General features: G+C 39.5%; 1 protein-coding gene across 1 annotated transcript in view; it reads right to left on the reverse strand.

Annotated features, from left to right (window-relative positions):
* PDC (phosducin) overlaps positions 1-6322 on the reverse strand; it is a 19498-nt gene extending 13176 nt beyond the window's left edge. The window contains exon 1 of the mRNA XM_026853770.1: positions 6189-6322. The gene's annotated coding sequence lies outside the window, so the exon portion shown is untranslated. The remainder of the gene's footprint in view (positions 1-6188) is intronic.
* Between the last annotated feature and the right edge of the window lie 7601 nt (positions 6323-13923).

The following is a 13923-nucleotide window of genomic DNA, read 5'->3' on the forward strand; positions in this document are numbered from 1 at the left end:
GGGGGGGGGAGGGAAGATGAAGTGAACAAAATGATCTTATTGGAGGACATCTTACTGTAAAAGCCTCTGATTCATTTAATCCGCTTTGTATGTGCATACCAGCACAGCATTTGAATGCCAGTTTACCTCCTAGGGACAGAATTTGGAGCAAAGCCCAGGTGAAGCATTACTATCACCTGCGTGATGTGAAAATGCTTATGCAAAACCCAAGAAATAACAGTATCACAGATACTTCAGTCCTAGGTGTGGGCAAAGGTGCCCCAATTCCTTTGCTTCCTTAGGGCTAATCTTAAGAGTAAACGGAAAATAATTCACAGTGTGACTTTCTAGTGAATAAAATATGAGTGGTAAGTGTCTGAATGTACTGTTCCTTGTGTTGTAGGAGGTTGCTGCAGGATTTAGCTACCTTCTGCAGTGTCAGAGCAGCCCTGTCTCATAACTGCTGTGGCTGACGTTGTAAGATAAACCAGGTCCTGTCCTCTTCTTTGCAGCTTTGCAGCAGCTGGCGATAGGATCAAGAGGAGTAAGAACAAGAGATACTGAAGGCGTTCTGCTGATGGTTTTTCTCCTCCCTCGGGATTTGTTTATGCAGCAGAGTGGAACATTTGGTTAAACCTGAGCTGCTCTAGGAACCTGACTGCAGTTATGGAATTAGCTGCAGCTGATGTGGGGCATGTATGGAGTAGCAGCCATAGGCAGTGTGCTGTATTTAGGAAAGGGGAGGGATTCTGTATTAGAAGTCATGAAATCTGATTTTTCTTCTAATGGTTTTGGTGTCTAAAAGCTTTTTGCTGTAGCTTCAGCACTTAAAGGGAGTTAATTTGTGGATTCTCCAGTGTTAAAAATAAGATGTGAATGCATGCAAGAGCATTCAGTGTCCCTTTGGGGGAAATTAGACTCAGATACAAAACCAGAGAGCATCATAAATCAGAGAAAAAACATGCTATTTCAGATTACTGTGATGTCAGTTATTTGGATTTACATGATAAATCACTGTTACATTAGCTGTCCCAATAGAACAATTCATAATGTGAATCAGTTAATCAGTTTGTAAGAGCCTTATTTATTGATGTGTTCCAACAAGCTCTCTTTAAAAAAATCAAATTATAATTCATTTAACTATTTAACAGTCAATAAACACTAGGTTGGTCTGTATGAGAGCAAGTCTGTATTAATCCCTGTATTTTATGTATTGTAGGAGAGTCCTGGTGATGCATCAATATTCATACTAAAATAGTATAATAAAATTCTAAAGTCCTAAAATGATTGCTACTGTGTTTTAAATATATAGCCACTTTCCAAAGTTATTTATTAAGTTATCTAAGTAAACTCTGAATAAATACATTCTAGTGTGTTGTTTACCATAGGTTGTGGATTACTGACATCTCCAAGACAACTTGGTTCAGTGGTCTGAAACCCTTTTTGGGCAAACTACAGAATTTAACTAACCTTGAGAGAATACAGACATGAATAATGGGGACAAAAATTTGCATTCATTGGGAGAGACAGTCTCCTGAAAAGCAACGAGTGCCTGGAGGGGGCCATAGTGTGGGCACTGAGGAAGTCCCCAAGGCCTAAAGGCATTATATTTAGGCCTCAGATGGTCAATGTCTGGCATGTTTCCTCATCTGATACATCCTGACTTCTCCTAACTCTTTCTGTGGGTTTACTTCATCCTGTTTTGGCTTAAAGCTTAGGAAGGTTAATTTTAGCTAGGCTGTATTTTCAAATGTACCTCTTGCCTGCGACCAAAAGCAATATGTAAAAAAAATTAACAAACCTGGACAGCGTCCAACATGCAAGAGAACAAATGTGAGCAGTTGCTAAATGCTGCCTTCTGAGATCTCTTCTCAAGAAAGAACAGAGGTCACCCCATGACCAGTTTTGCATGTCATTAAGGGTTCAAAGGACAACATCACTGAATTTAATGGTCAACAGCATTGACAGGCTTGGATTTAACATAGAATTGTTGGTGAAGGCATTTCATTATTGTGTGCTTTCAGAGAGGTGAGATCCAAGGCTTTATCTCATAATTTCTTTCAAAACTGTCTCAGTTTGCTTTATTTAAAAAATTCAAAGGCCTTCCTTAGGGGATCTCTGAGAAAAGGATTAACTAGTATCTTTACTGCTTTAAGCCTAGACAGTATCCCTGCTATAAGGAGAAATGAGAATTGTGATTATCTTTTAGTACCGCTGTAGGCAGCTATTTTAATGGGATTCCAGCAATTATGAAGAGTACGACTCAGCACCACGATTATTTTATTTGATACTTTGTGTCAAAATGTCAAGACTTTTATAGCCTGCTTTCATCTCAGATTAAGCAAAGCAACTTTCCTTAAGATATTTCATAGATGGAATAATTTGAGAATATTTTAAATATTATGTTGTATTATAAATGACTTACAGAAAAAAAATTAATTTCAAGTTGACATTTGAATTTATTACTTTAATGTTTTCAAAACAAAGATACTGTTTTTGTGGAAGTCCTCATCAAAAGTGAAACAACTAGAACAAAAAAAATCAGTGAAATAGTTTTTGCCAAGAACTTTGATAACACATTTTCACCTGGCTCTGTGCAAGTCCTGTTAGTCAGTAGTTTGGTATGAGGCTGAGAAAGATCAAGAACTGAATCTGCCAGCCAGTGTGGTTGAGTTTAGGCTGAAATCACTGCTGCTGTTATAGTTCACAGAGCATTGATGGAATGGCTGGCTTAAGTAACAAGAGTGATAGTTTGGAAATTTCTTGGTGGGGCTATGACCATGTGGAGTTTTGTAGTGGAGCAGGTACTTTCCTCGGAGCAGCTGAGATGTCTCTTTAAAGCCTAGCTTAGCTCTCTCTGCAAGAATCACTGTTCCAACAACCTTACCATCACTCCTTCTAATGGAATGCAGTGGGAAAAACTATGACATTTGCTCAGTGCAATTTCTTGTTTTTTCCTTCTTCTATTATCTGTAGCTGTTGGAGTGGAAAGGATTCTGGGTCATCAAAAACAGTTTCTTATTTTGGCAGGCAAATATTTGGAGCTCTTTTTCAGACTTATCATACTTCCTCTACTTGTTTTGCCCTCATCTTGCATGTCTGTCTGAAATGAAAATGCCAATGAATTATTGAAATCTTTTAGCTTAAAAAAAAAAAAAAATTAATACAAGAGTTGACATGATTTCACAGTCTTTCCCTTGAAATAGTTGGAACGGATTTTGTTGTTTTGGATTTATTTTTGTTCTTTTGCCAAGAAAGTGCTATTCCCCTAATTTTGACCAACTCATACTTGATAGTGGATAGACTCCATTTCTCTCTTCCAGTTTTTGTGCTTCTACTCATACTTCTTTGGCATCTTCCTTCCAGTAAGCAGCAGAATAGGAACTGCTCTGTACTTGGGTACTGATTATGAAAATTGTCCTACAGCTTTCCCTTGAACTCTGTAGGTGTTAAGTGTTAAAGGCAAAAGCTGTGGTGTACACTCGTCACAATACGACAGATGTATTCTCTGAGTTGATTTATAGCATGTTTCAGCTTACATTTGAATCTGTGAGAAACATTTCACTATACTCGGACTCAGACTAAATCTTTGTGCTCATTCAATGAATTCAGAATTAAGGTTATAATTCAGCCTAACAGTGGTTAGCTATAAGCCTTAAAATGAAGCCTATTATGTAGTTTGAGAGGATAGCACTGAAAACTAGTTACTAGACACTCCAGCTAAGTTCACTGCACCTTTTGCCCTGTTAAACCTACCAAATAATGGAGGCAACCTGATCTGTCTTTCTGTCTTTCTGTCTTTCTGTCTTTCTGTCTTTCTGTCTTTCTGTCTGTCTTTCTGTCTTTCTGTCTTTCTGTCTTTCTGTCTTTTCCTTGCCCACCAGTGTCTAACCAGACTGCTGTACAGTCTCTGGAGGGTTTTCTGTCCACAGGTGGCTTGTGGAATATGGGTTTGTATTGTGGTTTTATACAGCTGGCTATCTGAAAGTGCTCTAAGAAAGTAATAGGCCTAGAAGATGGGGTGGAAATTTAAGGGTGATGTAGATTATTCATAAATTATTGTGTCTTCTTCATATAAAACTGTTCTGAAGTTGCATTCGCATATAGTTGCTTTCGCATAGAGTGAGAATCACAGCATCCTTTAACTGTAGTTAGTTGCACAGCTGATCTGACTAATCCCTGTAATCCAGTCTAGTACAATATTTATTGAAAATTATTTCCCCACTGAGGTGGGGCTACTGATTGTATCAGGCCTTTTTTTCTGATTTGGTGCTCTCTATGATCTTATTTTTTGGAGTGCTGGAAAGGGGCAGAGATGTTCTTTAATAAAGTAATTCACCCAGGAAAAAAAATTTGCAGTTGAGAGGAGGATGTAAACAGATGGCATCATGAGTATTTTGAAGTTGTGAAATACCTGTAGGGTTTTTGCACTTTGTAAATTAGGAATAAGGGAACCCTGCGATGGCTTCAAGATCCATTGCTGCAAGTGATGAGTTCCCTTTGTCACTGGAAAACAGTAGTTGCATATGCTGGCATATAGCAATCATCTTTAGCTATGCAGTTTGCTGTGACACTATTATTCTGATTATTATCTTTCATTTCCTAATGCATTTTCCCATGATTTTAGCTGTGCTGTAATTAGAATTTCTAGGATTAGACATGAATATTTATAACAGAGATCAGCCTAAAATCCCTTTCTGAAATGGGATGAAGTATTCACATATAATTCTAACAATCTGGTATATATCAGCTGCAGAAGAGTGACTTTATGTTCAAACTGTTCCCTCCTGTCAAAAAAAATATCAAGTACTTGCAGAAAACTTGTAAAGCTGTTGATTGTGGAGATCATGCTTGTGTAAGCAGGTTGGAAGCAAGAATCCAAAATGTAATTTTGCCCTGAGGTTTCTTGACCACTTAGACCTGTACAATTCACAACGTGCTCATCTTCTGGGGTTCTCAGCTGTAGAAAGCAATCTCTCAGTATCAAAAAATGGAGGTGGACTGTTACATATACTGAGTTTTCTTGGTTTGCTTATGTTATGACTATTTTCTAAGGATTGACATACAGATATAAAACATGACTAGTTTTATGCCCACTGCCAAATCCAAATCTGAGTACAAATGACAAAGACGTGCCACTAAGAACAGCAAAATGTTGATAGGTAAGCAAAGCAGTCTCTGCATCTCCACTGACCTGTGGACCTGGTGATTTTTTCCATTGCTGTCAATGGCAGATTGCCCTCAAAGTCACCACCTAGATGGGGATACTTTTTTCATCTTTTCATGTAACACATCATTTCTACCTTTAGTTACATACTTTGCAACCTGCCTAAAACTAATGCTGTCACACCAGCTACATAGTGACATTTCTTGTCTAGTACATTTGGTTCATTATTCTTTCACACCAATATTTATACTTTCGAAAGATGATTCTGAGGCTGAAATTAGATACCCAGGTAAGAAGGATTTATTCTAAAGGTAGGATTTAGAATTTCTTGGGGTTCTGAAAACGATGTGCCCAGACATTAACATTTTCTGGGGATTATCCCAGGCATTTGAGACCTTCACTCACCTTTCACCAGAGCACAGAACTCCATCCCACTACAGGCAAAAGAAATGCTGTGTTTATATTCTTTGCAAATTTTTATATACAGGATAGTATTCGAAGATAGGTTACAAAAGAGCAGAAATCATGTGTTGGAATTAAACCAGTGACAAAGTCAAATAAAGAGATACAGGATTCCATGCAAGGAATATAAAAGCTCCATTAAATTAGACATAGGTGTTGCTTCTGCTAGTCTGGGCACACACCATCAGCAGCTCAGGGGTCAGATTTCTAACCCATTTCCTCTTCCCCAAAATTACTTCATCTGGAGTGAAGCACTGTTTATTGTCCATGCTAGAGCAAAACCTCTATTTATTTAAAGCACAAATAATGACAGCTTTCAGAGGTTGTTATTCCCAGTTTAATCAAAACAGCCTGCCAAATTCATAACTAGAAATCTGGCATTAGTTTTTCTCTCAACAGCTACATTTCAGCCTGATGCCAAAAGTAAGGTTCTTCTGAGACCACATCAATTAAGTTTATCTATTAGAACATTTAATACACTGCTAATAAATCTTAGCGGCTGTGGCCGTCTTTGAAACACCATATTTTATTCCCCTTCTCAAATAAACTTGAAAGGCAATCAACATACAAATTACTCTACCTGAGAGGCTCAGTTGCTCAGGTCCACTTTTTCTGAGTGCTGACAAATGTCCTTGGTGGTTTCCAGGAGAGGAGCTGGATTACAACTGACCACAGATAGACCTGGTCTCAGATTTACATCTCTGTGTAATGATGACCCTTGCAGAAATAGCTCTGGACAGGTAATAGGATTATCATAAGGGAATTAGAAAATTCTCTTCATTAGTTTGAGCCAATGAAGTTGCAGACTGGATAGAGGTTTAAAGGATTTAGTGCATAGATATAATTATGAAGGGAGAAAAACAACTGAGCCTGAAGAAGACATACAGATGGCTCTGTAGTTTTGCAGAGCAAGGTGTATTAAAAATGCTGAAGATATACAGATGGATTAGAAGCATGGTGTAAGAACCCTTTACTGTGCACAGGAAAGCTATCCTTATAATCCTGATGGCCTTTTAAGTATTTCTGAATTGTGGTAGAACTTCTGTTTATGAAAAGGATAAAACTATTCATGGAAATGATGCTAATATTTAAATAAATCACCCAATCACAGCTAGCTAGTCATCAATTTAAAAAATGAAGTACTTATAGAGTGCAAATGAAAAAAGGGGGAGAGATAATTTTATTCTATAGAAAACTATAAATGTCTTATGTGTCATTAAGAAACATTAAATTCAGAGCAGCTTTAAATGGAAGACTTGTATTTAAACTTCTGCAGCTGTGGCTCTTACATAGTTGGGTGCTTTACGACCAAGAAGGTCCTATCTCTCACTTACACTGTGGGGCAGACAAGCTTAAGGAGGGTGGCTCTGTGGAAATAGTGAAAAATAATGAATGCTAGCAGAGGTGGGGAAGGGATGGGGACCCTGGCTTCGGTGTCCATGCTCATGCATCTCCTGGTGAGGCAGTGAGGAAGTGATCCAAGTGCAGTGAGGTAGCTGAATCGAGAGTCCTCCTCCCCTTGAGTTTGTGTGTCGCTGTGGCAGTGCAGTCAAGGGGAGCTGGGAAATGCTACCACCAACACCACATGAGGTAGTGGGAACTGTTATGCCTGGAGCTGTTTGATCTGTCTCTTGCAGCACATTTCTTATGGAGTTCTTCCTCTCTACTCGGACCCAGAATTAGCTGGTGGGTTTATCCCATTATAAGTTTCATAATGTTTGCTGGGATAAAGCTAATGCAAAAAAATTAGTGTGAACTGCCTTCTTTTTATCATCTGCACAGTTTCAGTCCATTGTTAGCTTTCAGCTCATTCAAAGTGCTTATGCAGCAGCGAGAGACAGTTTATTGTTGCACCAAAATCAGCAATGTTGACCCAGTTAAAAAAAAAAAAACCCAAACATCTATAGATTGAGAAGATGCTACATAGGTGTAATGTGAGGCTTACTGCCCCATGCATATAGTGAGCAAGACATGCAAAGTACCAAGAGCTTTTGGAAATCTCTCTCTGAAGAGGTTGCTGGAGTGGCCATCTGGTAGCTTACATTAACCAAGGTCTTGTGTAATTTGTGACTAATATTAGCGATAAAGTAATGACCAGCCTTCAGTCAACTGCCAGTCCTGCTTTTATCCACGCAGCAGTAACCTGTGATAAAACCAAAAGCTCACCAGAGGTCTGAGTCCTTGTTGATGCCAGCCTTCATTAAGCTCCATCTGCCTGCAGCCAGAAAGTCTGGCACAAGGAAGAAAGACTCCTCCTTTGTCTGGTGGAGGAGTATCAGGTCAGGGAACCTGTAAACAAATTGGATGTAATGAAGTCTATGGGACATAGGGTGTGCCCATGAATGCTGAGGGAGCTGGCCCATGTCATTGTGAGGCCACTGCCTCTTACCTCAGCACTGGAGAGGCACATCTGGAGTACTGTGTCCTGTCATGGGTTCCCCAGTACAGGAGAGATGTGAGCTTACTGGAGCGAGTCCAGTGAAGGGCCACAAAGATGATTAAGGGATTGGAGCATCTGTTGTATGAAGAGAAGCCAAAAGAGCTGGGTGTGCTCAGCTTGGAGAGTAGAAGGCTCAAGGGGGATCTTCTCAATATTTATGAATATCTCATGGGTGGGTATAAAGAGGAGAGAGACAGACTCTGGATAGTGGTGCCTGGTGACAGGACAAGAGGCAATGGACGCAGGTTGAAACACAGGAAATTCCTAGGAACATAAGAAAATGCTTTTTTACTGTGAACACTGGCAAAGGAGAAATTATGGAGCCTCCATCCTTGGGGATACTCCAACTCAACTGGTCGGTCCTGGGCACCCTGATTGAGCAGGGGGTTTGGGCCTGGACCATCTCCAGAGGTGCCTCCAACCTCAGCTATTCCATGATTAATTAAACTGTTAACAGTGTAACAGTTGTTGAAGGATCTGTGGCAAATTTTTGAAAGATGGGGTCACTGTTTCCTTAGAAATAAAATTGTAGAGAAGAGCAACAGAAATAAGTTTTCCCCTGTAAACTCAACTTCTTATTAAAGGCTGGTTCATCCTTAGAAATAGTATTGTAAATGTGTTGGGCACCTGCCAAAATCCTTCACTGAGATTATTGCCGTGGAAGACAAAGCTACGCATTACTGTAGGTTTTTCTATGTCTCACAATTTAAATTGTGGACAGCTGACACAGTGGCTCTGTATCTTGTGTAGTTGTCAAGTGGAGAAGGCAGGAACGTTGCCCAGGAGGAAATGCCCTCATGCTGGGACTCCTAAACTAGATTTGATGGGATATTATCCTGGTAACAACAGCACCAGGAGTAAGGGTCACAGCTCTAAAGCATTGAATGCACCCTGATTTTTTAAAAAATTGCTGACATGACATTTCCTTTTAAAATTAGATATTCTGGTTCAGTGACATCTTTTCCCCAACTTCTAGCATTTATGTAGAAGTTTATATACATTTGTACTTTTTTTGCCTGGGTTTGTTTCCTGCTTGATTGTGTTTCTATTTGTTAAAACTGCCCATAGCTAGCTGTCAGAGATTTCAGGTGCTTCGTTTCTTTTACTTCCTTATGCAATACTGAAATGTCTTTTATGAGGTGGTTGTTAATTTTTAATGGAAGATCTCATTAAACTGGGAAGCTCGCTAAACTCTGTTCCAAAGGGCAAAACAAGAAATTTCATACCCTATGAAAACATGTAATATCACTGTTTTCAGATGATATCATGCAGGCAGAATTCAATTTAGCAATGAAGTAGCTGATGGAGATTTTCCAGGGCCCAACAGGAGGAGGACAGATGTACAGGAAAAAGGGCAAGCAGGGGATTCCTAAATATAAACTTGTCGACTTCCGGTTCTTTGAAGACAGAAGGTCACATTAGATTTGTATTTGAGTATGTTATTGAATATCATTGCTTCTGAATGCTTAACCTTCTACTTTTACCTGTTTCATCCATTTTTAGAGCTTCAAACTGTGGTCATTACCTTCTCTGTGACAGCATCACTTTAGTGCAAGGCCTGGATATGACTTAACTCCATCACTCAGTCTTAACTTCATCACCCTCTAACTTTTCCCTACTACAAGTCATAGGAATGTTAAAAACATTAAAAATTCCCAGTATGCGTCGTGGAGGTAGCCTTTTAATATAGCAAGGCCAAAAAGCTTTGTGAGGACTAAAAATGCTATTCTGAAACATTTTATCATCTTCTACAAGTATTAAGTTTTATTAAATTTGTAGATTTTATCTTTTTTTCTTTTATTTTCTTTTTTATCTTCTTTCTTCCTTACTTTTGATGAGACATCACTTCTACAGTTTTAGGTTAAAACATGCCCTTAATGTCTTTAATTTAAAATTACACTTTCTCTGCTAGCAAGCTGTAGTCTGTGTGCCAGAATTACAGAAAAGTATATAATAAACTGATTACTAGTGTTATTTCATGATAGTTTTATATCTAATAATGAAGAATTTGTACTTGCAAAAATATTTACAAAATTACAGTTGTTCACCATTGGCTTAAAAAGCCCTTTGTTGCAAAAAGATAGATTAAATCTTGGCATGGAAACTGATCCTAAACCAATTAGGAAAACTACATTTGTTTGCATCCTTGTCATTAACTTAAGGAAGATTAAAATTAAGAGCAGGAAGAGGAGCAATGTGTTTCCCATGTCCCTTTCGTTATGGAGCTGCAGTGTCTTGCCCTGTTGCAGTTCTGAGGCATAGCAAACCTTAAAATTTTGCTCTGTTTATTTATTTTTTCACTGAAGAGGTCAGAACAGCCTCCTGCAACTGGACCATAGTACTGAAGGTGCTGGGGGATAGTCCAGATCTGCCTGTGCTCACTCTGTCAGGATGAGACTTGTTTCATCTTCCCACTGCCCAGCCACACAGTGCTGTTTCATATTTTTGCATTTTGTGTCATAGTTTGTGTCTTGTTTTTTCTCCCAGTGTGGCCTGAGTCTCCGTCACACAGAGAGCTATGGTTCTGCATGCAGGCAGTGCTCTGTATTTGAAGAGGGATGAGGAGAAGCCATATTGCCAGCAGGCCATCCTCCAGCACTGCGACATCTGCTCCTTCATCCTGGTTGCCCATCCTTACATACTCCATGCAACCCCAGGGCCAGGGCTGGATGACTGTCACAGCCTTGGCCAGGAGGATCTCAGATGTTGGCATGGAGTCAAGCCTGTTTTTCCTCATTGTCCTGGGGGCTCAGGACCACCTGCAGTGCACGAGGTTCAAGCATTGGGGTGTGCTTTTGTGTGTATTAGTAGTGCTTTGCATGTTGAATTAAGTCTTTTTACAGACCAAATCTATTCTACGGAAGGATGACAAAAACTGATGAAAGCCGTTTTAGTGAGAGATGTAACTGCTTCTGAAATCCATCATTGCATCCAGAGAAAGGATCCTTACCCATGTCCTACTTCAGCCTAATGACTTTGTCTTACAGAGAGGTGGACAAAGGTTTCTGCATTTTTTTGCATGTGTCTGGCCTTTCTTTGGTACTCTTATTTTGCACTATTACATATTGCCCATAGAGGTCGGTGTTTGCCTTTGAAAAAGAGAGCTGTATGTCTGAAGCACTATAATATCTGTCACGTAACATGCAGCTGGCTTTCGTATCTGCTTGTACCAGTTTCCCTTGGTTAATAAGGTTACACTGATCTCTTTTGAGATTCTAAAGATGTAACTGAGAAGGAAAATGTTACTATGTATTTTGGTGCATCATTAGTTTTTGCTATCTTTAACATATTTTAAAAGATCAAACCTGGTATTTAAAGAAAAAATCCAGCAACTTGACATTTCATAAAATATTTGCATATCTAAAAGAGGAGTAGAGGATAATTCAGAGTGAGAACCGTATCCATAGTTATCATGTTACATATATTTTATGCAGTCATTTTCTGGCTGAAAATGTTTCATGTTTTCAGTGATGTGTTTGTAGAATGAAACCCTCCCTCTTTATCCTGAGAGCTATGTACCATTATTTGTCAATGATAGTAACAACTGTGGCTATATGAGAGTAATTACATGAATTAGTTGCCTGAGATTGTGGAAGATACTTTGGGAAATAAATTCTCTAGAGTGGCTTTGAGTGAGTGCTGAGTGAGGAAACTATAAAAGCAGTCACTCAAAAACCAATCACTTCAGGTTGTATTTTATAAGGACTGTCTTCTCAGCTGTTCATTACATAAACTGTTGCTAATGTTACCTAAACATGTTTACAGATTATTACTTTGAATTGTTTTCTGTATGCTTTCACATGGAAAGTGAGGTAAGAATCACATGGATTGCACCATGCATAGTTATCGTCTCAATTGTATTTGTAAACTACTCTTAGGTTGTGTACATTGCAGTTTACTTAATCATCTAAATGCTTTTTAAGCAGAACTGTTAACTGAATTTACTGATTGGATAAAAATCTTAGATTAACCTATAAAGACATTGAAATTTTGTTTACTAAAATAAGCATTCCTTAGCTTCATCAGGTGTGACAGTTGGAAGTGATTTTGAGCAATATGCCTGGCTGCAAAATAGTTTAAATTCTTGTGTTTCATGCCTGTTGATAAAAGAAAAACTACCATTAATAGGCTTGTGTGTTCCTGTAATTAAACTGGCCTAATCCCTCTTTGAAGAATGACTGTTTTTCTACAAAAATCAAACCAATCATTTGATTGGATAGTATTCCATTCATTGTGAAGTTTGTATAAACAATAAATTATTAATGAAATGTTTGTGGAAAGCATGGTGCAACTAGTGCTTTTGGAAATGTAGTAGTGGAAATGTTCGGCTGAAAGTACTTACACATCTGTTTTGATATTCTTTTTCCCTCCTTAAAAAGACTTTTCCCTCCTTAAGTGTCTTGGCAGCAGGGTGAGTGGCTCTGATAGTGTTGAAATACTCTGCACCCAGGTGCATGCGTCCTAACTTTATTTTTTAAAATTAAGTTCATAGCACAATATGATGCATGACTTTCTCAGTTTATGTGTAGGCAAACGAAGATTGCTTCTTTTCAGATGTTCTTCTTTCAGACCTGTGGCCAGAAGGGAGCACTCTTACCTAAGGCATAGTAAGGTTCCCCTCACCCCTTAGTTTCTGCTGGCTTGGTGTATGTAGGCAATTCTTTCACCAGAACAATGGGTAAAGGGCGAGGCCGGGAAGTGTTCAACAATGCACTTGCAGTTTCTATACTAATTTGTTGCCACATAATGAGACATTTCTGTCTCTTTTATTACTAGTGGTAGCCTTTACTTGCTAAAATTGAATGGCAGTTCAGAGCAAGATGAAGCAATTCTCCTATTGTTTTCTCATAGATATTTGTTATATATGTTTTCCCAGAAGAGTAATATATGTCTCTCATATTGCCACTCCTCAATATGATCATAGAGTGGTTTAGATTGGAAGGGACATTAACGATCATCTAGTTCCACCTTTCCTGCCATGGGAAGGGACATCTTTCACTAGAGCAGTTTGCTCAAAGCCCTGTCAAACCTGATCTTGAACCCTGACAGGGAGGGAGCAGCAACCACATCTCTGGGTGACCTGCTCCAGTGCCTCACCACCCTCACAGTTAAGAATGTCTTCCTAATAGCTAAGCTAAATCTACCCTCTTATACCTTAAAACCACTACACCTTTTCCTGTCACTACAGACCCTGGAAAAAAGCTCTCTCCATCTTTCTTCTAAGGCTTCTTTAATTATTGAAGGGCTGAAATAAAGTCTCCCTAGTCTCTTCTCTTCTCCAGGCTGAACAACCCCAACTCTTTCAACTTTTCTTTATGAGGGAGGTGTTCCAGCCCTCTGACCATTTTCGTGGCCTCCTCTGGACCCACTGTAACAAGTCTGTGTCCTTCTGATGTTGGTGCCCCCACAGCTGAACACAGCACTGCAGAGAGGGTCTCACAAGAGTGGAGTAGAGGGAAAGAATCACCTCCCTCAATCTGCTAGCCACACTTTTCTTGGTGCTGCCCAGGACACAACTGGGCTGCAAGTGCACATTTCCAGCTCATGTCCAATTTGCCACCCCACCTGTATCCCCAAGTCCGTCTCCACAGACCTTCTCTCAATCTACTCCTCGCCCAGCCTGTGTTTGTGCTTGGGCTTGCCCCAGCCCAGGTGCAGGACCTTGCACCTGGCCTTGTTGAACTTTATGAGGCTTGCATGGACCCATTCCTCCAGCCCATCAAGGTCCTTCTGGATGGCATATCCCTTCCCTCTAGTGAATCAACTGCACCTCTCAGCTTGGTGTCATCCACAGACTTCCTGAGGGTGCACTCAGTCCCACTATGTTGTTGATGAAGATATTAAATAGTACTGGTCCCAGTATGGACCTTTTAAG

This window comes from Athene cunicularia, assembly GCF_003259725.1.
Source record: "Athene cunicularia isolate RWA chromosome 8 unlocalized genomic scaffold, athCun1 chr8_part1, whole genome shotgun sequence".
NCBI classification, from domain to species: Eukaryota; Metazoa; Chordata; class Aves; order Strigiformes; family Strigidae; genus Athene; species Athene cunicularia.